Source organism: Schistocerca piceifrons, chromosome 7, assembly GCF_021461385.2.
Source record: "Schistocerca piceifrons isolate TAMUIC-IGC-003096 chromosome 7, iqSchPice1.1, whole genome shotgun sequence".
Taxonomy (NCBI): Eukaryota; Metazoa; Arthropoda; class Insecta; order Orthoptera; family Acrididae; genus Schistocerca; species Schistocerca piceifrons.
In genome coordinates this window covers 351,522,152-351,545,585 of record NC_060144.1, presented here as the reverse complement: position 1 = coordinate 351,545,585, position 23,434 = coordinate 351,522,152, and positions in this window count along the sequence as shown.

Below are 23,434 nucleotides of genomic sequence, written 5' to 3'. Positions count from 1 at the left end.
CAGAATTAAATAGAAACCAACGATAGGTAGCATCAATGCACAAGATAAAATCTAATTGAAAAAACAACAGGTATCTTTTATGTGGCTACCCGGAACTTAAATTCAGTGAAGTGTCTAATCTGTAAAGTTTCTCTTCTGAGAGTCATACAATTCTGACAGCAATGTGGTATGGCTTTGTGTTACAATGTTGAGGTTTCGTGTTTCTTATATGTGAGGACTTGCTGAAAAGTAATGCCTTCGTATTTTTTATTCTGTTCTGAATATCAGTTGCTGTATTACATGTCATGCGTATTATTCAGTCGACTTTTCCGCTTCGCTGCCGCAAGTTCCAACCCTCTTCCACTAGAGGGCTCTGAACTATAGCATGCAACTTGGTAGCGTGTAACGTAACTATGTCGGTGCATTGCAAACCGCGTGCTTTAATCGAGTGTCTAACCGCAGAAAAAGTGCCTTCAATTAAAATTCATAAATGGATGAAAACTGTGTACCGTGATGATTGTATTGACATAAGTAATGTGGGAAGTTGGGTTGTTCATGCTCGTGATGAAGGAAACTGTGGTGCTAGCCTCACCGTATTTAACAGAGCTTGGGGTGGGCGGACGTGTACAGCAACTGACATCAGAATTGTGATAATGAGCTCATCAGGGAAAATTGTAGGATAACACAGACGCAGCTCTCAGGTACGTGTGGCATTTCAGGAGAGCGTGTACGGGCCATCACTGCAGAACTGCGGTACAGAAAACTGTGTGAAGTGGGTGCCTATAACGCTCACTCCTGACGTGAAACGAAGAAGACTGGACTCATGTCAACAATTTCTCTTGCGTTTTGAGCGTGTGAGTGATGGCTTCCTTACGAAAATCGTGACAGATGATGAAAGCTGCGTTCATCATTTGACTCCAAAAATATGAGTGCGTCAATGGAATTCCGCCACAAAGAATCACCCATGCCAAAGAAGTTAAAGACCGTGCCATCAGCAGGCAAAGTTACTCACAGGATGTTCGAGGTGTGTTACATTTGGAATTCACCCATAAAGGGATTATCACAAACGCTGCATGGTACTGCGACACCCTCAGAAAACAAAGCACGAATTCCAAGAGTTGGTCCACACATGGAGTACCATCTCCTTCAGCGTGACAATGCCAGGCCACACACGAGCACTACGGCACGTGCAGCAATCCGACGCCTTGGGTTCAGTGTCATCGATCATCCCTCATACAGTCCCTACATTCCGATTTTCATCCTTTTCCTAAACTTAAAGAAGACCTTCGAGGACGTCAGTTTGACAGTGATGAAGTGGTGCAAGCAGAGGTGAGGTTGTGGCTCTGTCAGCAAAATCAAACATTCTACAGTGAGGTGTGCTCAAAATATCTCTCCTTGGGAGAATTGTGTTTGTCGCCAGGGTGACCATGCTGAGAAATTAAATATGTAGACATTAGGAATATAGATGATGAAAAATTTTGTACATAGTTTTTGATATTGCTGAGCAACAGTCATACAATAATTTTTAAATGAACACTCCGCTATTTGACAGTATTGTCGTTTATTTAATTACGACATGTTTCGGCCTTTTATGCTATTTTCAAGTGATTGAGTTTATATCGTTAAAATATATTGCAGAACATCAAGCTCAAAATTGGCCATGAATTAGGAAAAATACAATCAAATTGTGGTGTATTCATTAAAAAACTAATTTAGTATGTTTTATTTGAAAAGCTTTAAGACGTTTCACATAAAAAATCGGAGGCATTACCTTTCAGCACGTTCTCGTAGCTTATGGGTTTTCTTTTATATGCGTTTTATTTTATGTAGTTAGATTCTCGATAAATGGATCTGAGGAAGAGCATTAGGTCTAGTTTCCATGAAAGTATCACTGTAGTTAACTAAGAGAAACACTTTTATTTAAGAATTCCAACTGAGTTTGGTCATTACCTTATTTTCTGTTCGGATATGCGTAGATTCACTCGGTCTCAAACTAAAAGCTTTTCCTAGAAGGATAATGTGCGAGGTGGAAGCGCTCATAGAAGTGCCATTGAGAGCACTGTCGATCTGTTTTCAGAACTCGATGCAGAACATAATGCATTAGATGGAGCTGAGGCGCAATTTTCGAAGCCAAGGCTCACAGCTACACAAGAGACGAGGCCCTTGGAAACCCCTACAGAAAGAGACAGTGGTGCTCAACAGTGGCATTGGTCGGACCGACACGGCATGTACAGGGTGAGTTCCTTGAACCCGGATGGTTAGGACCAATGTCGGGAGCAAGCATCCCGGTTATATCTGTGTTCGCCGCAATTCGAGATGCAGAGGGAGAACTTAGGAAAAAATAATTGAAGCTCAGAGCACTGATGTTCAGGGGAAAAAAGAACCCTAATAATACGGAGAGTAAGATAGGAGAAAGAATTGAGGTGCATTATGCCAAATTACATGTGTATATTGCTGAAAGCAAGGGTACCGTGGAAGAAATTGGGAAGGATAAGTAAAGCTAGGTCAGAGGTGGAGGGGTAGCGTCTTGACTAATAATTAGAACGTCCTGGGCCCCTGTTTAGAATACAACCGTTGCTTAAATTTTGAACAAAAATCATCAGGATTAGCGACCGAAAATGTCTGGTATAAGAAGTCATTCTGGTTCTGCCAACGGCATTGTCAAAGACGGCTAAGGAGTGGATAAGGTTCAGAGCACTCCTTAGTCCTTGGACTGGGAAACTGCCTCCATAAACCGGAAGAATCAGCAATGGTCTGCGGCATGAGGATGCCAAAGACAACGGAAAGGCATATAATGTGCATACACAGGACACGTTGCCTGTAACTGAAAGGTATCATGATATCCATGGCAATAGATTCCAGATTAGAGCACACTGGGATCGTCGGGGGGACTGCCGATGGAGGTGACCATGAGCCAAAGACTGAAAAGCAAAGAAAAGTGTAATGTTCTACGAGTCGGAGGCTGGAATGTGTGAAATTGGAAATGGGAAATCTATAAAAATTGGAAATGGGAAATTCAAAAGCTCAAAATAAATATAGTGGAGGGGGGGGGGGGGGGAGGTGAGTGATGTAAAATGGAAAGAAGAATTTCTGGCCAGGCAAATACAGGGTGGTATCAATAACAGCACAAAATTGTCCGACGGGAGCAGGATTAGTTATGAGTAGGAAAATAGAACAGAGAGTGACCTGCAGTGTACTCTTCAGTGACAGAGCTGTTCTCATCAGACTCCACAGCAAACTAATTTCAACAACGATAGTTCACATACACGCGTCAGTGTCGCAAACAAAAGATGAAGAGACAGAGAAAGTATATGAGGATATTGAACGGGTAATATAGAGAGATGAAAATCTAATGATTCTGAGGGATTGAAATGCGGTTGTGGGGAACGAATAGAAGACAACGTTACGGGAGAATACGGGATTGGCAGTAGTGATGAGACAGGAGAACGACTGATTGAGTTTGGCAATAAACTTCAGATGGGTATAGTGCATACTCTGTTCAAGAATCACAAGAGGAGGAGTTACACTTGTGAAAGACCTAGATACGCAATAAGATTTCAGATGGATTGCATCATGGGATAGATATTTAGAAATCAGACGTTGGGTTTTAAAGCGTACCCAAGAGCACATGTGGACTCAGATCAGAATTTAGTAATGCTGAAGAGTAGACTGAAGTTGAAGAGAATCATCCAGGAGAATCTGTGTGGAAGGAAGTGGGACACTGAAGTGCTGACGAATCATGAGACGCTAAGGATGTCGACGCTGCGCTAAGGAATACCACAGTAGGCAGTTCAATTGACGAGGAGTGGACGTCTATGAAAAGGGCAATCACACATGTTGGACAGATAAATATAGGTACAAGGAAGCTAACTGAAGAAATCGCGGTTAACAGAAGAAGTAATTGAATTGATAGACGATAAATAGAAGTACAAAAATCCTCAGAGAGGGACGGAATATGGCAATATAAATCACTTAGGAGTGAATTAAACAGAAAGGGCAGGAAAGGCAAAGCTAAATGGCTCCAGGTAAGATATGAAGATATCGTGAAAGAAATGATCGTCGGAAGATCTGACTCAGCATATAGAAAGGTCAGAACACTCATCCGTAAAATTAAAGGTAGGATTGGTAACATTAAGAATGCAAAGGAATTCTTCAGTTAAATGCAGAGAAAAAAAGCGAATAGGTCGAATGACTATATTGAAGGCCCCTATGAGGGGAAGGACCTGTGTCGTGACGTGATAGAAGAAGAAATTGTAATCGATCTGGAAGACATAGGGCATCCAATATTAGAATCAGAATTTAAAGTATCTGGAAGAATTGAGATCACATAAGGCAGAAGGGATGGATATCATTGTGTTGCACACTATGTATTAGAGCGAAGAATAAAATTTTTGAGTTGTGCAGAACTACATCCAGCGCGACTGCCCGTAATGCAGTCAGATGAGGAACACACTGCCACTCCTGCACGAAAGGGAGTGTCAGGAACGCCTGATTCAGCATCATGCCAGCACTGAAAAAGATACGAACTATATTCTATTAATGGGGCAGTGCAGTGTAACTACTCCTAAAAACCTTAAAAGCTGCAAACCTTGCATAAAAGAACGCTCTAAAGCTCTGAAACTAAACTTTATTCTAGCAAAGAGCTGGAACAGGCTCGGAAAACTGGGGCACATTCGGTCACCCATGAGGATGAATCATGTCATCGACAACTATACAGGGTGGTCCATTGTCCGTGGCCGGGTCAAATATCTCACGAAATAAGTGTCAAACGAAAAAAATACAAACGACGAAACTTGTCTAGCTTGAAGGGGGAAATCAGATGGCGCTATGGTTGGCCCGTCAGATGGCGCTGCCATAGGTCAAACAGATAACAACTGCGTTTTTTTATTACATATTCGTGTAGTACGTAAAGAAATATGAATGTTTTAGTTGGACCACTTTTTTCGCTTTGTGATAGATGGAGCTGTAATAGTCACAAACATATGGCTCACAATTTTAGACGAACAGTTGGTAACAGGTAGGTTTTTTAAATTAAAATTCAGAACGTAGGTACTTTTGAACGTTTTATTTCGGTTGTTCCAGTGTGATACATGTACCTTTGTGTACTTATCATTTCTGCGAATGCATGCCGTTACAGCGTGATTACCTGTAAATACCACATATAATGCAATAAATGCTCAAAATGATGTCCGTCAACCTCAATGCATTTGGCGATACGTGTAACGACATTCCTCTCAACAGCGAGTAGTTCGCCTCCCGCAATGTTCGCACATGCACTGGCAATGCGCTGACGCATATTGTCAGGCGTTGTCGGTGGATCACGATAGCAAATATCCTTCAACTTTCCCCACCGAAATAAATCGGGGGACGTCAGATCCGGTGAACGTGCTTCGATGACCAATGTACCTGTCATGAAATATGCTATTCAGTACCGTTTCAACCACATGTGAACTATGTGCTGGACATCCATCATGATGGAAGTACATCGCCATTCTGTCATGCAGTGAAACATCTTGTAGTAACAGCGGTAGAACATTACGTAGGCAATCAGCATACATTGCACCATTTAGATTGCCATCGATAAAATGGGGGCCAATTATCCTTCCTCCCGTAATGCCGCACCATACATTAACCCGCCAAGGTCGCTGATGTCCCATTTGTCGCAGCCATCGTGGATTTTCCGTTGCCCAATAGTGCATATTATTCCGGTTTACGTTACCACTGTTGGTGAATGACACTTCGTCGATAAATAGAACGCGTGCAAAAAATCTGTCATCGTCCCGTAATTTCTCTTGTGCCCAGTGGCAGAACTGTACACGACGTTCAAAGTCGTCGCTATGCAATTCCTGGTGCATACAAATGTGGTACGGGTGCAGTCGATGTTGATGTAACATTCTCAACACCGACGTTTTCGAGATTCCCGATTCTCGCGCAGTTTGTCTGCTACTGAAGTGCGAACTAGCCGTGACAACAGCTAATACACCTACGTGGACATCATTATTTGTTGCAGGTTGTGGTTGACGTTTCACACGTGGCTGAACACTTCCTGTTTCCGTAAATAACGTAACTATCCGTCGAACGGTCCGGACACATGGATGATATCGTCCAGGATACCAAGCACACGCCCGTTGGGCATTTTGATCACAATAGCCATATATCAACACGATATCAACCTTTTCCGCGATTGGTAAACGGTCCATTTTAACACGGGTATGTATCACGAAGCAGATACCGTCCGCACTGGAGGAATGTTACGTGATAGCACGTACTTACACGTTTGTGACTATTACAGCGCCATCTATCACAAAGCGAAAAAAGTGGTACAACTAAAACACTGTCCGCAGCTCGTGGTCGTGCGGTAGCGTTCTCGCTTCCCGCGCCCGGGTTCGATTCCCGGCGGGGTCAGGGATTTTCTCTGCCTCGTGATGACTGGGTGTTGTGTGATGTCCTTAGGTTAGTTAGGTTTCAGTAGTTCTAAGTTCTAGGGGACTGATGACCATAGATGTTAAGTCCCATAGTGCTCAGAGCCATTTGAATCATTTGAACTAAAACATTCATATGTCTTTACGTACTACACGAATATGTAATGAAAATGAGGGTTTATATTTTAAAAAACGCAGCTGATATCCGTTTGACCTATGGCAATGCCATCTAGCGGGCCAATCATAGCGCCATCTGGTTTCCCCCTTCAAGCTAGACGAGTTTCGTTCTTTGTAGTTTTTTCTCTTGATGCTTATTTCGTGAGATATTTGGCCCGGTCACCATCAATGGACCACCCTGTATAACGCTCTTCTTCAATCCACTCAGTGTCCAGTGTCTGGACATTCCGTCTGCATCACTGATACCGACAGAACTCCAGCTGCTTTGGTTGCAGGATAACCTGTTGACACACGACCAAGTGTTGCCAGCTGTTGCAAGTTTGGAGTCTACTTCTACGAATGTTCAAATGTGTGTGAGTTCTTAAGGGGCCAAAGTGCAGAGGTCGTCGGTCCTTAGACTTACACACTACTTAAACTAACTTAAACTAATCTACGCTAAGAACAACACACACACCCATGCCCGAGGGAGGGCTCGAACCTACGGCGGGAGGGGCAGCGCACGTCAGTGACATGACGCCTCCAACCGCACGGCCAATCCGCGCGGCCCTACTTCTACGAGTCCACAACCATCTCGCTGTGTTGGGTGGGGAAGGCAGGCGGAAACTCAACCCTGTGAGCTGCCGGTCACAATGGTGACTGAAGATAAGGGCCGAGGAGATCTTCCGTGGATGAAGAAGTAATGTGTCTGACTGCAAGCTGTTCGACTTTGGAGCAAGGCATCTTGCGCCGACACTCCTTGGCAGTGTGGGTACTGCTTTACTGGCTGCGTGGTGGGACAACCCCTTGGGTTTCGTCTGTGTCGCTGTTAGGACTTCCGCCTTCTTCCCATGGCGACAATCGTCATCAGAGGTCTGAAGATAATTGCGGGCAACTCCAAGCACAACTACACTCAGCAAGAGCGCTAAGGCTTCAGTGAAAGTCTACGCGGACTTTGGGGACACTCAAGCCACCACTCCATCGTACTAGTGCGAGCTGTAGGCGGCAACAACTATAGGAGAAGACAGCAGATAATTGAGGGTATAAGGTGCAATTGATACTCTAAGATGAAAAGTTTGGCACAGAAATGGAATTCACAGCAGGCAGCATCGAACCAGTCCGAAGAGTGACGACACAAAAGAAAAGATAATTTTGGAAGGAAAGATGGCTTTGCGAAATGGTGCTGTGCCAGTTGACCGAATTTAGATATGCTAAATCGTAAATGAAATCACCTGGGAGTAAACTAAATTGCTACAGAAAGTGTTCATGAAGTTCTGAGCACAAAAGCAATGATGAGAGGAAGCAATTAAAGTTTCAGATTAGCTGGAGTTGGTAACCACTGCTGTTAAGTGACTCTCCCTCCATATGGATGAGGATTCCGAGCGCACTTGTCCTGCCGCTACAGACGACAGTGGAAGGTCCAGTCGCTATTTCAATTTAAATAGAATCAGAGACGTAGAGGAGGAGTAGGAGAGGACTGCATGAGTTTCAATAGATTGTGAACACAAAATAAAGGAAGTGACGGTACAATTTCTGTGCCAGATATAGGTATTTTTGATGTGTGCTCATATCCTATGATACGACAGATGGCTTATAAGACCAGAAATGTCACATAACAGGGCAAAATTTTTTGCAACGTTTGGAACATGCATTAGAGGATATCTATAAAGGTGTAATCATGATTGTGTGAAATAAATGAACAGTAATTTACTGTCAAATAGCGGAAATTTCTTTGTTCTTTCACCGCCTGGTCCAGAGGAGGTAGAGAGTATATCCTTGACGAAGTTGCCTCATATTCTCCAACGTGAAACAGTCATAGACGGAAGGTTGGGATCCTTGCTATCAATACGCCGGAACACTAACAGATGCAACCGTGGTTCCAGGAGCTGTCTCAGAGAAGACCTTGTTATTATGAGTGTGGCTTTCCGAGGTATGGGAGAGGAGAGATCGTGATGTGCCACCGGAAATTTTAGAACTGCAGACTTCCGATTCGAGAAATACTGGAGTGAGTTCGAATAAAAAGGGGGTTCCAAGGAACTGAGTGAAGAAATGAAGACTGAGCGATAATGTAAATAATTAACAGGTTCCGTGCCACTGCATATTAGTTTTGAAGGGTTAAGAAATGTATCATAAACGCGATTTATTCAACTGGTATGAATGAAATGTAAAAAGAGAAAATAATGCCTGCAATATTATAAGTCATTCTGTCAAGTCTGATAATATTCTGTGACAAATATTGTCAATATTTTTCATTAATCGCAAAGAATACTATATTTCAAGTGTATTTACTGTATATACACAAGAGCCATGTTGTTCCCCACAGTTTGTTCTATTTTTCGCTTGTTCTCTCTCGCCTGTTCAAATGGTTCAAATGGCTCTGAGCACTATGGGACTCAACTGCTGTGGTCATCAGTCCCCTGGAACTTAGAACTACTGAAACCTAACTAACCTAAGGACATCACACACATCCATGCCCGAGGCAGGATTCGAACCTGCGACCGTAGCAGTCGCACGGTTCCGGACTGCGCGCCTGGAACCGCGAGACCACCGCGGCCGGCTCTCTCGCCTGTGGATCGATATATGTATAACTAGCTATCTGTTACAACACAGGGTGAGTGATAAATGAGGAAAAATATGTCGAAGACCGCATGCTGCTATGCGTAACACGTGACGCACCGTTGTTAATTTCGTTCTCCTCGGTGTGCTGTGTACGTAAAACAAAAATACCTGTTAACCATTGAAAGAGATACCGACGATCCTCACGATCACGACATGTCATTCACCCATAGATTCAACGCATGTCACATCAGTGAGCTGATGTGTATCTGCCATTGTTTGAAAGATACGAGAAAGAACAAATCCCATCGTAATGTATGTGAAATTGTATCGGAACTTTTGAATCACACGTTGCCGGCGGGAACGGAGTGTACTGTACCATGTTAGGGAATGTGTGTCCTGTAAGCGGAAAGAGTGGTCAACGGCGGAAGTAAAACCGCGGCATGTATGACTTGTTTACAACACCTTTGCGATGCTCACTCTGCCCGATACTCGCCGTGTCGACAGCTGCTAACGACCGCGTCGCAGTGTTACTACAGTACCGTGGCAAGTTCCACAAACGAGGAATACGCCGACATCCACTTCACCTACGGGCTTGTAGATGAAAGAGCTGACGTTACAAGGCAACTGTATCACGAGCCGGAGCCTTCCATCCGAAAGAAACGTTTTACTCTGTGAACAGGCACTTGAGTGAGTATGGTGCATGTGTAGCCCCTCCAGGATTTAGTGGTCGTGGCCGACCGTCGACGTACAGTGCCGATGACGAAGAAAAAGTGTTACAAACTGTCGCGGAGGACCGAACAATGAGCACCAGGTCCTTCGCCACTGAGGACGGAGTGTCACAATCTACTGTTATGCGAATACTCCATAGAAACCATTACCATCCCTTTCGCATGCAGAAGGTACAGGCATTATTGCCGGAAGACTACCAGAGGAGGCTGGACTTCTGCAACTTATCCTACGGCGTCAGACCGACGACCAGTATTTTTCACGAACAATACTGTTCATCGACGAAGCCTATTTCACGAAGGAGGGTATAGTGAATTCACATAATTGTCACGAGTGGGCGGAAGAAAACCTCCACAGCACAGTGATACGAGGGTACCAACAACGATGCTGTGTCAATATCTGGTGTGGTATTATTGATCACCGTCTCGTAGGGCCACATGTGCTACCACAAAGACATACAGGAGAACGGTATCTGCGTTTCCTTGATGCTACATTACCGGAATTGTTGGAAGACGTTAGTTTGGCCTCTCGTATGAACCTGTGCTACATGCATGATGGTGCCCCCGCTCACTTCAGCGGCACAGTGTGATTCCTTCTCTTCGAAATGGATCGGTCTTGGAGGTCCTGTAACATGCCCAGCAAGATCGTCAGACCTGAATCCATTGGATTTCATTATGTGGGGCCATCTGAAATCTGCGATTTATGAAGGAGAGGTTGTTTCTGTCAACATCCTTCAACGCAGAACAAAACATGCCTGTGATATTATGCAAAGAGATACAGACATGTTGGATCGTTTTCAGCAATCCTTCCTGCGAAGAGTTCAACTTTGCCACACACTCGTGGCCATCATTTCGAACAGTACTTATAAACCGCCACTGCAGCTTCTGGTCATGTGTTTCTATGTTAGTTTCGATTTGTACAGCTGTATTGTATTCGTTTGTATTAACTGCCACATACCTGTGTAGTTGTATTTTGTATTCTGCATCTATGTACTCGTTTCTTAATGCTAAGTCTGGGACACAAAAACCAAATTATAAAACATGCATGTACAGTAGTGCAGCCCCTCCTCACGTTCCTTTCCCTATGCCAGCTAGCCACGATACATAATACCGGCCAGCGTAACCGGTCATTGCTCGCAGTACCACGCAGACAGTCGCTTGACGCCGCATGCCTCCCCTTCTCGTGAGCGGCTAGACTACCTACAGCACTTGCATGTTGTGCCATGTTGCCGATCTGTCCCCTTGGCCAATATTGGCGCACAGTAACACCCAAAAGTACAGGGTTATTACAAATGATTGAAGCGATTTCACAGCTCTACAATAACTTTATTATTTGAGATATTTTCACAATGCTTTGCACACACATACAAAAACTCAAAAAGTTTTTTTAGGCATTCACAAATGTTCGATATGTGCCCCTTTAGTGATTCGGCAGACATCAAGCCGATAATCAAGTTCCTCACACACTCGGCACAGCATGTCCCCATCAATGAGTTCGAAAGCATCGTTGATGCGAGCTCGCAGTTCTGGCACGTATCTTGGTAGAGGAGGTTTAAACACTGAATCTTTCACATAACCCCACAGAAATAAATCGCATGGGGTTAAGTCGGGAGAGCGTGGAGGCCATGACATGAATTGCCGATCATGATCTCCACCACGACCCATCCATCGGTTTTACAATCTCCTGTTTAAGAAATGCCAAACATCATGATGGAAGTGCGGTGGAGCACCATCCTGTTGAAAGATGAAGTCGGCGCTGTCGGTGTCCAGTTGTGGCATGAGCCAATTTTCCAGCATGTCCAGATACACGTGTCCTGTAACGTTTTTTTTCGCAGAAGAAAAAGGGGCCGTTAACTTTAAACCGTGAAACCGTGACATTGCACGAACACGTTAACTTTTGGTGAATTGCGAATTTGCTGCACGAATTCGTGAGGATTCGCTACCGCCCAGATTCGCACATTGTGTCTGTTCACTTCACCATTAAGAAAAAATGTTGCTTCATCACTGAAAACAAGTTTCGCACTGTACGCATCCTCTTCCATGAGCTGTTGCAACCGTGCCGAAATTTCAAAGCGTTTGACTTTGTCATCGGGTGTCAGGGCTTGTAGCAATTGTAAACGGTAAGGCTTCTGCTTTAGCCTTTTCTGTAAGATTTTCCAAACCGTCGGCTGCGGTACGTTTAACTCCCTGCTTGCTTTAACGTCGACTTCCGCGGGCTACGCGTGAAACTTGCCCGCACGCGTTCAACCGTTTCTTCGCTCACTGCAGGCCGACCCGTTGATTTCCCCTTACAGAGGCATCCAGAAGCTTTAAACTGCGCATACCATCGCCGAATAGAGTTAGCAGTTGGTGGATCGTTGTTGAACTTCGTCCTGAAGTGTCGTTGCACTGTTATGACTGACTGATGTGAGTGCATTTCAGGCACGACATACGCTTTCTCGGCTCCTGTCGCCATTTTGTCTCACTGCGCTCTCGAGCACTCTGGCGGCAGAAACCTGAAGTGCGGCTTCAGCTGAACAAAAGTTTATGAGTTTTTCTACGTATCTGCAGTGTGTCGTGACCATATGTCAATGAATGGAGCTACAGTGAATTTATGAAATCATTTGTAATAGCCCTGTACACTTCATATTTCCAGATTTTTACCATTCAATTGCATTGTCATTTATTGACATAGGAACATGCGGAAAACGAATTTATGTTTGTAGCTCGGTGTGTGACAATTTGCACGACATATTTTTACTCATTTATGACTCATCCTGTATATTGTTTAATTGAAAGTGTCTTATGTTTCCTTTCAAAAATACCTCTCCCTTCACATGAAGTTTATTTAAAGATAATAATAATATTGTTGTCGAGTGCCCATCTGGCTTAGACTGTTTCGGTAGCATTGAGTCAGCCTTTACATGTACTAAAAAATATATTAGTGTTCGCGAGCTTCACTCGCAAAGGAAAACAATTCTAAGTCCTTTTATGAATTTTTACAGCCAGTTGTCGATAATAAAGTCAGTTAATATTTTTGATTACAAAACTTATTCAGAGATTTAACACCGCAAGGCTTACGTGAGGTTTCACCTCTGGTTTAAAATATTTTCAGTTTGTCCAAAGGGTTAAAAGTTAACTCAATTCCGAAAGAGATAGAGTTAAAGAAGTTATTTGCAATTATTTCAAGAATACTCAGGTGTCTGTGCCATTATTTCTTTCTGTGTAACATTAGACATTAGATTAATTTGCTGGGAAAAGAAATCATTTCACGCTTTATATTATCGCTGGGTTACTTGCAGGTTATATTCAATTCTCATTCATTGAAAAAGAGCGTAATGTTTCCATTAATACTCGTAATAAACAACTTTTTGCCTACGTATTGAGAATAAGTCACGCTACGTATATTTAAGACGCATTTACTTGCGCTCAAAATATACGCGGCATTCCAAAAACAATATTCAGAATTTAAACTGCTACATTACATCATCATCGCTGTAGGTTGCGTCTGATGGCTGCGCGCGTGTTTCAAATCACACATAGCAATCTGCACTGACTTATACGAAATAACTAAATTAATTCAACACCACAACAGTTACGCAGAAAGGAGGTAATGGTACACTACACAGCTCTGTTGAGAAGGTGTCAAGGAGGAAAAAGAAGGTACATAAAAAGAAATAGCATATTATAAGTAAAGAAATATATATCAACTGTCTACAGTCGGGTGTATGTTAACTGTAGTTATCTCAGTGTGGACGTTTATTATTGAGTTTGTTATTTTACATTGTGTTTAACCGTAAAATATGCAGTTTTTTCTGAGTGTTCACAAATCCAGGAGTAAAATATTAAGGCAGCAAGGTCATGATAATGCATCTTTTTCTTCTAATTCTTTATGTAATTTTAATATTACTATGTAGTAATACCTGTGAGTTGCTTGTGACTATATGTAGATTACGAATCTCCATGTGTATGATTAGGTATATCTCTTAGGTGCTGATCTGGTGCATCTGGTAGGTGGTAAAGAACAAATAATAATAGCGCCAGGTATGTCATGTATTATACAGTTGGTAATGTAGTCTGTGGTTACGTATATCTTTTGCGTATATCTAGAAGAGGGTAAGAAACAAATAATAATAGCGCAAGGCATGTAGTGTATTATACAGTTGGTAGTGTAGTCTGTCGTTGTGGCTTAGTATGAAATGTGCAAGGAAGAGATGACTCACACGTAAGTCAGGCATAATACGATGTTGGAGTTGGTAGGTAGTTTGTTGTCTTGTGATTCTTGTGATGAGATGCATGCTAGTCGGTTTATTGTGTGGGTTTTGTAACCATTGTTTGTTCTGTGGGGGAGGCCTCACCATCTTGAGTAGTGGAAGTGACGGTAACTGATGATCGAAGGGATCGCTGTGTTCAGAAGAAATCTACATATACCAGTCACTGAATGTTGGCCCCAATTTTGAGTGGATCAGACGTGGGATTCTTCCTAAACGTCAGTCAGGGAGTCTGAAGATGGCGTAATGTGGCGCTGAAAAGGGTTGCTCGAATAAAATAACAACTGGAAATTTATACGGCTGAAAGTGTTTGATTCGACGTTTTATCCTGAACAGCCGAGGTCCCGCAACAATCTGTATAGAGATGGACTTCATGAGTACTGAAATATTTGGTTTACGTAAAGGAAAGAAACTTATAGGAATATAATGGAAAACTTCACTTGCTGAAATAATGTTTATAAATAGTTATTAAGGAATGCGCCTCTGGGATACCAAGAGATCGGGTTAAAGAGCTCTCAGATACGATTATAAAAAGGAACTATGTAAAGTGTGTGATGAGTGTGTGTGAATTCCTAAGGGACCAAATTGCTAAGGTCATCGGTCCCTAAACTTACACATTACTAAAAGTAACTTATGCTAAGAACAACACACACACCAATGCCCTAGGGAGGACTCGAACTTCCGGCGGGAGGAGCCGCACATTCCGTGATATAGCGCCTAGAACCGCGCGGCACTCTGAGCGGCAAGGTGATGTGCGATGAAGGCTTGTTTGAATAGTCTATATAAATATATATTTTTGTATATAGATTAATTGTTGTTTTTGTTTGTTGAGAGACATTTCAAGTTGTGATGAACAAGTGGCACAGGAAGGATATATTAAGGAATGTACCAGAATTTCCACAGGGAGAAGATAAAGGAGGCGCCACTTGAAATATACCTTAATGCTGCTCTCGGGCCAACAGGTAGCAAAGTATTTGACTATTAATGAAATAAATGCGGAGAATGCAAAGCAAAGCAGGGAACTTCCAGTTGGCGTAGAACTTTGTTCCAAGACGGAGTTGCCGCACGCCCTGTGGGGGCACGGAACTCTGGTAACAAACTCCGGTCGCGCGAGAAAGACGAGGATCCGTGCGTCAGACTGAGCGGCCGCTACTGCTGATCGAACTGCAGGTCTGCCAGGCGAGCAGACTAAGTGTCTGCGCAAAACACGATCACTTTAAGCTGATCATCGGCTACGCAGAAACGTTTCTCCTTATCTAACAATAATTCTTCAACACGTGATGGAACTTCGCAACGTATCGTTTTTATTTGGATGTAAAAATATAGTTTCTGGTAAATTCCTACTAGTTGATACCAGTTTACGATCTGCACAAACGTACGTCTGCAATAATAGGGCTAATAAGACACTATTTATTTACATTTCTCGCTTTATAACTTCTGATTCTTTTGAATTACATTATTCATCCAAGACGAATACACTGTAGCGCCTAGAACCGCTCGGCGCTACACTCTGGAACCGCGCGACCGCTACGGTCGCAGGTTCGAATCCTGCCTCGGTCATGGATGTTTGTGATGTCCTTAGGTTAGTTCGGCTTAAGTAGTTCTAAGTTCTAGGGGTCTGATGACCTCAGAAATTAAGTCCCATAGTGCTCAGAGCCATTTGAACCATTTGATATTGTGTCAAACTGGAGTGTTAGTTTATCACAGTGCCGACTGGTTGGAGGTCCCTGGTCGTAATGCTCCAAACATTCTCAATTGGGGAGATATGCGGCGGCCTTACTGGCCAAGGTCGAAAGTCAAGCTCGTAATCCACCACTGTCCAGACACGCCTTCGCTAGTCATTGGGGCTCTTGAGATTACAGAGCGAAGTCGTGTCTGGAGACGCCATGGACAGCAGTGGGATACCAACCTGACTGTCACCTTCCATACGACCAGACAATCAGGAGTGATGGTCTGGGGTGCCATTTCTTTTCATAGCAGCACCCTTTTTGTTCGTCATCCGTGCACCCTTGCAGCAGAGAGGTCGTCGGCGATATTCTACGCCCCGTTTAATTGCCAATCGTGGCAAGCCGTCCTAGGCTTACATTTCAGCAAGATAATGCCCGCCCGCACAAAGCGAGTTTCTACTGCTTGTCTCTTAGCGCTTGCCAAATCCTACTTTGTGCAGTAAGGGCACCGGAACCCTCCCCAACTGAGAACATTTGTTGCATTATGGGGAGGGCCCGCGAACCATTTCGGGATTTTGACGATCTAACGGGCCAATTGGACATCCAACAACTCTATCTTTCAGCGCCAATCCGAATAAGTGGTTGCTTTCTCTTGGACAAATCATCCAAGGTATTTGAAATTGAAATCATTTGTTTTTTGTACATCTCCATCACATCTACCAATTTTCGCCCCAGTCGGATACGTCCTTCGCGATGCATCCTTTTTTGTCGAGCGTATTATACTTTCCATTTTTAGTATTGCAGTAATAATTTTTCTGTAGGAAATCGTTTCATATTACACCATTTATAAATTTTCTTACATGTATTTCAGTTTCTGAAGGTAACATTTCTAATAATTTTAGATGTCATTAGAACCACAACGAAACAAAAATTTTCACCTTTTCTATCTACATTTGTTTAATACCCCGTACTTGAAAATTTCTATTATTAAAAAATTAGTACGCATTCTCATTTTACCACAATTTTCTAAGTCTCACACTTTGGTAATTTGACGTAAATAACGTTACCATTTTTCCTTCAGGACATTTTTAGGACTGTGAAGACTAATAGTAGTCACTAAAAAATAATAATTTAAATTTGGTTACCTTACCAATTTTCAAGTAAAAGAGTTGGTGCGTCTAACTGAATTGTAATCTTCAAAATTGACTGAAAATTGCATGGATATTAAAATTACGCGAATGGGACCACATGACTTCATATTCATTTACAATATCACTATATATACAACTATAAAAAACTTAAATGTAAAACTAAAAGATATTCAAACACGCAAATATTCAAGGGGGCTGCCTTTTAAGTTCACGCCATGTGCAAGCTCAAAATAGTAGTCGGTTTCTAGACTGGGTATGGGACAACGAAATTCTCAGAACATTTAACAGTTTAACTTTTTTTGTCCTGTCTGTTTCAATTGCTTGCAACACTATGTTAATAATTTTATGTTTACGTCCGTCTCTTGCTAACAGTACGGGTAATGTAACGGATGATGATAAACAGAAGGCCGAAATTCTAAACCTAGCTTTCAAAACTAGTTTACAGTAGAGGACTGCAGCACCATTCCCCTTTCAATTATCGAACAAACGAAAGGATGGCTTAGTGTTTAGTGTATCTGGGATTGTAAAACAGTTAAGATTCTTAGACGCCAGGAAGGCATCTGGCACAGACGGTATAACCGTAAGATTATATGTTGACTATGCTACGATTATAACACCATTCTTATCCATCTTCTATCAGAGATCATTGGAACAGCCCAAAGTTCCATGGGACTGGTAGAAGGCCCAGGTCATAGCAATCTATAAAAAGGGTCGAAAATCGGATGCACGTAATTACCGGCCAATTTCACTAATATCGGTTTGTTGTAGAATCGTGGAACATATTTTGTGTTCAGACATAATGACCTTTCTAGACGCTGAGAAGCTCATCTGCAGAAACAAGCACGATTTTAGAAACCAGCGGTCACGCGAGACCTCTTTGGGCATGATATACAACAGGCTCTAGATACCGGATCGCAGGTTTATGCCATATTTCTCGACTATCGAAAGGTGTTCGACTTAGTTCCGCACTGTCGCTTGCTCCAAAAAGTGCGCGTTTACGCTCAGTCCGGTGACGTATGCGGTTGGATAAAAAGTTTTCTAACACACAGAGAGCAGTATGTCGTCCTGAATGGGGTGACTTCAACAGACACAATCGTAACTTGAGGTGTGCCCCAGGGCAGCGTAATAGGTCCACTGCTTTTTACGATTTATATAAACGATATGGTTGATGGTATTGACAGCGGCATTAGACTGTTTGCCGATGATGCTGTAGTCTACAGGAAAGTAGTATCATACAAAAGTTGTGAACAAATCAATGAGGATTTGCAGAAAATAAATGCGTGGTGTAATGACTGGCAGTTATCTCTCAATATTAGTAAGTGTAACCTACTGCGTATAACAAAGCGAAAATCCCCATTAATGTAAGAGTACAAAATAAATGCCCAATCTTTGGAAGCGGTAACATCCGTCAAGTATCTGGGTGTGACTATTCGAAATGATCTCAAATGGAATGATCAGGTACACAAGTAACGGGCAAGGCGAACTCTAGATTGTGGTTTATTGGTAGAATCCTGAAACGATACAGTCCTTGAACAAAGGAAATTGCTTACAATACGTTAGTTCGTCTGTATGGGACCCTTACCAGTTGGGTCTGATTCAAGAGATTGAGAAGGTCCAAAGAAGAGCAACAAGATTCGTGACTGGTACATTTAGCCATCGCGAGAGCGTTACAAATCTCATAGAAAGTTTGAAGTGGGACACACTTGCAGATAGAAGACACGCTAAATGGAAGCGACTGCTCACTAAATTCCGAAATCCGATCTTCGCCTAGGGTGTAGAGCATATAATATTACCACCAACTTTCAAATCGCGCAATGATCACCATTCAAAGATAAGGGAAATTAGAGCTCGTACTGAGGCGTTCAGATTGTCGTTTTTTCCTCGCGCGATCCACGAGTGGAACAGAGAGTTTCGGGGGAGGGGTGGAGGGGGGGGGGGGAACATGAGTTTGGCGCGAATTGTGCCCTCCGCCACACACCGCTTGGTGGCTATCGGAGTATATTTGTAGATGTTGATTGAATAAAACCAGTTTTACGAATAGCCTTTCTTTAGGTAGCATCAGTGGCAGGGATTGTAGATGTGTATTTGTTTGGCTGGTTTTAAAGATGCTCCTTCTGCTTCCAGTCTTACGAAATTTCAGTACCACAGCACGGAAAATGTGTATATCAGATTTCTTTAACTCTGCAAAGAGATGTAGGTTTACATGCATGAACAATTGTCTACAATTGCAAACGTTTCAAAACATGAACAGACCGACCACACGATCCGACCCAAGACATACCGGCGCAAGACTCCCTTGAGTCCCATGCGCAGAGTATAGAATTTTCTTCAGACGACACTCACTCACACGACCATTAACGTCACCACAGGTTGTTTTCCTTGTAGGCGTTGTCAGACAGTGCGGGCGCTACTTACGCGGTACACATAATGGTTTTCATTTCGTGCACTTAACTGATACCTGGAGCACAAACTCATTGCCTGAAAATGTTAATTCAAGATTTTTATATCACGCCATATATTCTGCACATCGGCAAAGTTTCAACATGTTCAATAAAAAGATTGACAACGAAATTGTAACACTAAGAAGGAGTTGTGCGACATAAACTAGAGTTAGCAGGCATGTTTTTACATCTGCAAGACGGTGATTGTTCAAATTGCGCGCCAGTCGCATAAGAGTGGCGCTACATGAGGATGCAAATCGGGTTTGCTTCAGTTAACTGTGATCTTGCAATGTTAATCATTTAAATATGTTCCCTAGACAAACATTGGCTCTAAGCACTATGGGACTTAACATCTGAGGTCATCAGTCCCTTAGAACTTAGAACTACTTAAACCTAACTAACCTAAGGACATCACACTCATCCATGCCCGAGGCAGGATTCGAACCTGCGACCGTAGCAGTCACGCGGTTCCAGACTGATGTGCCTAGAACCGCTCGGCCACCGCGGCCGGCCCCTAGACAAACATATTGCCGAAATTCCATCCCTCTACATTTATCACTGAGCCGTGCGTGGCTCACGGTCATGTCGTTTATTGCTTGTCATCTTGTTTTTGTGGTTCTGACGCAACCGTTTTTCTTTGAATTCGATTTATTGGCGTCACTAGGTTGCTGGTTTCCTTGCTCGTAAGTGGTAGCAGCAGCGGTTACCGATAAGTGCACGGTCGTACCATCTCTGCAGCGACCACTAGTATTTCCGGGTCGTCGTCTGTCGGGAGTTCAGTGGGGACGCAGTAGCACTGAAGTTCAGTCGGGGACGGAGCGCCTGTGAGGTGCGGACAGCCAGTGCTCGTCGACAGACGCAAGGAGATTGGAGCGGGACGACCGTTAGTTGGTCGTTCGGTTGGTCGTCTCATCGGGTGACGTGTGTCTGGTCTTTTGACTATTTCTGGGCTTCGTTACTTCGTCGTCTTGCCGGACGTGGGTCGATTCCTTCCTTGTGCAGAGATTAGGCCTTAAGCCAAAGCGCAAGAGTTACCACTGCATGGTTTGGTCCAAGCGGGTCGCCATGTCTCCGAGTTTCGAACGGACATGGATTTGAGTCGGGTTGGAGTTGCAGTCAGCTTCGGACAGCCAAGACTCGCCCGTCCGTTGCCGACACACGTAACTTGAGTGGGAACGACCTTGGTTGGTCGTTCGGTAGGTCGTCTCATCGAACGACGTGTATTTGGTCGCTGACTACTTGTGGAAACACTCTGTGTGTCGAACTGATTCGGCCTTCTTCTTCCACAGTGATTGCTTTTACGATTGTTCGAGTTCTTGTGCAAGTGTGTTTACGTGGAACCTTGTGTAGCTTCTGTGATTTCCACTGAGTAGATAAATGCTGTCTGCATACTGGAGTAGGGAGTTGGTCGGTTGCGACAGAGGGAATTTATTGTTGGTTGGTTCTTCAGCCGTCCCTAGGTCGTGTTGCCACCCGATTGTTTAGTGTTACGCTTGGCTGCCTGTCACACCTAAACTGTTGTTAGAGTTTCCTCCCCAGGCCGACCCTTAGAACACTTCTGAGCACCACTGTTTGTTGTTTGTGATTGTCATTTTATTTGGTCGCAGGTACTGTGCCAGGCCTTCAGCCGTGGTTCAAAAATGGTTCAAATGGCTCTGAGCACTATGAGACTTAACTGCTGTGGTCATCAGTCCTCTAGAACTTAGAACTACTTAAACCTAACTAACCTGAGAACATCACACACATCCATGCCCGAGGCAGGCTTCGAACCTGCGACTGTAGCGGTCACGCGGTTCCAGACTGTAGCGCCTAGAACCTTCAGCCGTGTATTAATTTTGTCACGTCAAGTGTTTTAAGATTAGGCCTTCTGCCGCGTTTTATTTAAAATTCTTGTTTCTCTTTATTTATGCCTTCAGCCACGTTTGTTTCAAAATCTGTGGCTTTCGGCCGTAATATGTAAATCCTTGTCTCTAAGGTTCCTCTTTAATTATCTTGAATTCTCAAAATGACCTTCAGCTGTAAAGTGTAAATGTTTACCTTAAGGTTGTTTTTAATTATTTTGAGTAATTGTTTGGGCCGTCAGCCGTCAAGATACTTCAAGTTTTCTTAAGATGGTTTTCTGTTTTACTGTGTAAATGCTTATCTTTAAAACCTCTCTTTTATTATGTAAAGAACATTTTTTTATTGGTCTTTCAGCCGGAAGAATTAACTTGAATTTTCCTTAATACGGCCTTTAGCCAGACTTTGTAACAGCTTGGCTTTTAAAGAATGTTCTTAGCTGATCTGAAATATTGTTTCGGCCTTTAGCCGGGAAGATATTTTAATCTTACTTAAGTAAGGCCTTCAGCCGTTACTTGAAATCCTGGTGCTTTACAAGAAATCATTTAAACTTATTCTGGAGAAATTACTTGGGCCCTCAGCCGCGAATTGATCTTTACTGTTTTAAAGAGAAAACTGTGCATTGGTCTGAGCAATAAAGTTGTGTGTGTTCTTGTCTAACTAACAGTAATTGACCTTGGCCACTTTGCACAACCTGATCTGCTCTGTCCTGCGAAACCATATTTGAATTATTTTTTGGCATTACGATATTTTTTCGTCAGTGTAGCTTTCGCATGTTTGTTAAACTTATGGTTTTCCTCCAGATGTGTATGTAAAATTTCAGTGTCTACTTATTTTAGAAATGTCATTAGATGACATTTCGTCTGACTTCTCGCAACATGTAATGAGCTAGATACACAACCTCGAGTCGTCTGCTATGTAGTTAGAGCCGACGGCACGCTGAACCCCGCTTTAAAGCGATAGAGGAAAAAATAAACGGATTCTGACTTTGCGTGCCGATAGGCAATGAGGGCGCGTCCGTCCCCCGGCGTTTAGTATGCACAGCATTGATTACACGAGTCCGGGGTTGCTGCGTTAGCATGACAAAGGGGCGGTCACGCCGAAACTGCCGAAAAGCCATTCAAATGCTGGACGCGCCGCGGCGATCGCGAATTCCAGCCATTCCAGGGGAAAATACATTGGCAGCCGTCAAAGGGAAGCGACGCGTCACCACTTGAACGCCAACTGTTACCTGCAAGTCAGTCTGACAGCTGCGATTACGTGCCGAAAACTTCGTAATGATTTCTGCGATGTACAGGGTGGCACAAAAGTTCGTTCACATTTGAAAATGCAGTAATTCACGGAATAATGTACAGGGTGGGCGAGAAGTCCCCGCACCCCTGTAACCCATGCTTAGACTAAAACGTCATTATGTAGGTTGGCAGCTATGTTACTTCTTATCCGTTGCTGAAATCAATTATTGTAATTCATGTTTACATGTTTTCTCAGTCGCAGTCACAGTCGAGTTTTAATTTGTAGCCACGGCAAATGTGAGCAGTCATAGTCACACTATTTGAGGAGCACTTACAAAGGAACCTCCCCATCTCACCCCACTCGGATTTAGTTATAAGTTGGCACAGTGGATAAGCCTTGAAAAACTGAACACAGATCAATCGAGAAAACAAGAAGAAGTTATGTGCAATATTGAAAAAAATAAGCAAAATATACAAACTGAGTAGTCGATGCGCAAGATAGGCAACATCAAGCATAATTTGAGCTCAGGAGCGCCCTGGTCCCGTGGTTTGCGTGAGCAGCTGCGGAACGTTAAAAACACATGTTTTGACAGAGCACGGGGAAAACTGTGCGACTGTGAAACTGTTGCATTCATTTGTTGCATTTTATGTGACAAACTCTTATGTTTTCATCACTTTTTTGGGAGTGGTTATCACATCCACTAGGAAATCTAAATCGGGCAAGGTAGACGAATATTTTTACCCATTCGCCAAGTGTACAAGTTAGGTGGGTCGACAACATATTCCTGTCATGTGACGCACATGCCGTCACCAGTGTCGTATAGAATATATAAGACGTGTTTTCCTGTGGAGGAATCGGTTGACCTACGACCTTGCGATCAAATGTTTTCGGTTCCCATTGTAGGGGCACGTCCTTTCGTCTACTAATCGCACGGTTTTGCGGTGCGGTCGCAAAACACAGACACTAAACTTATTACAGTGAACAGAGGCGTCAATGAACGAACGGACAGATCATA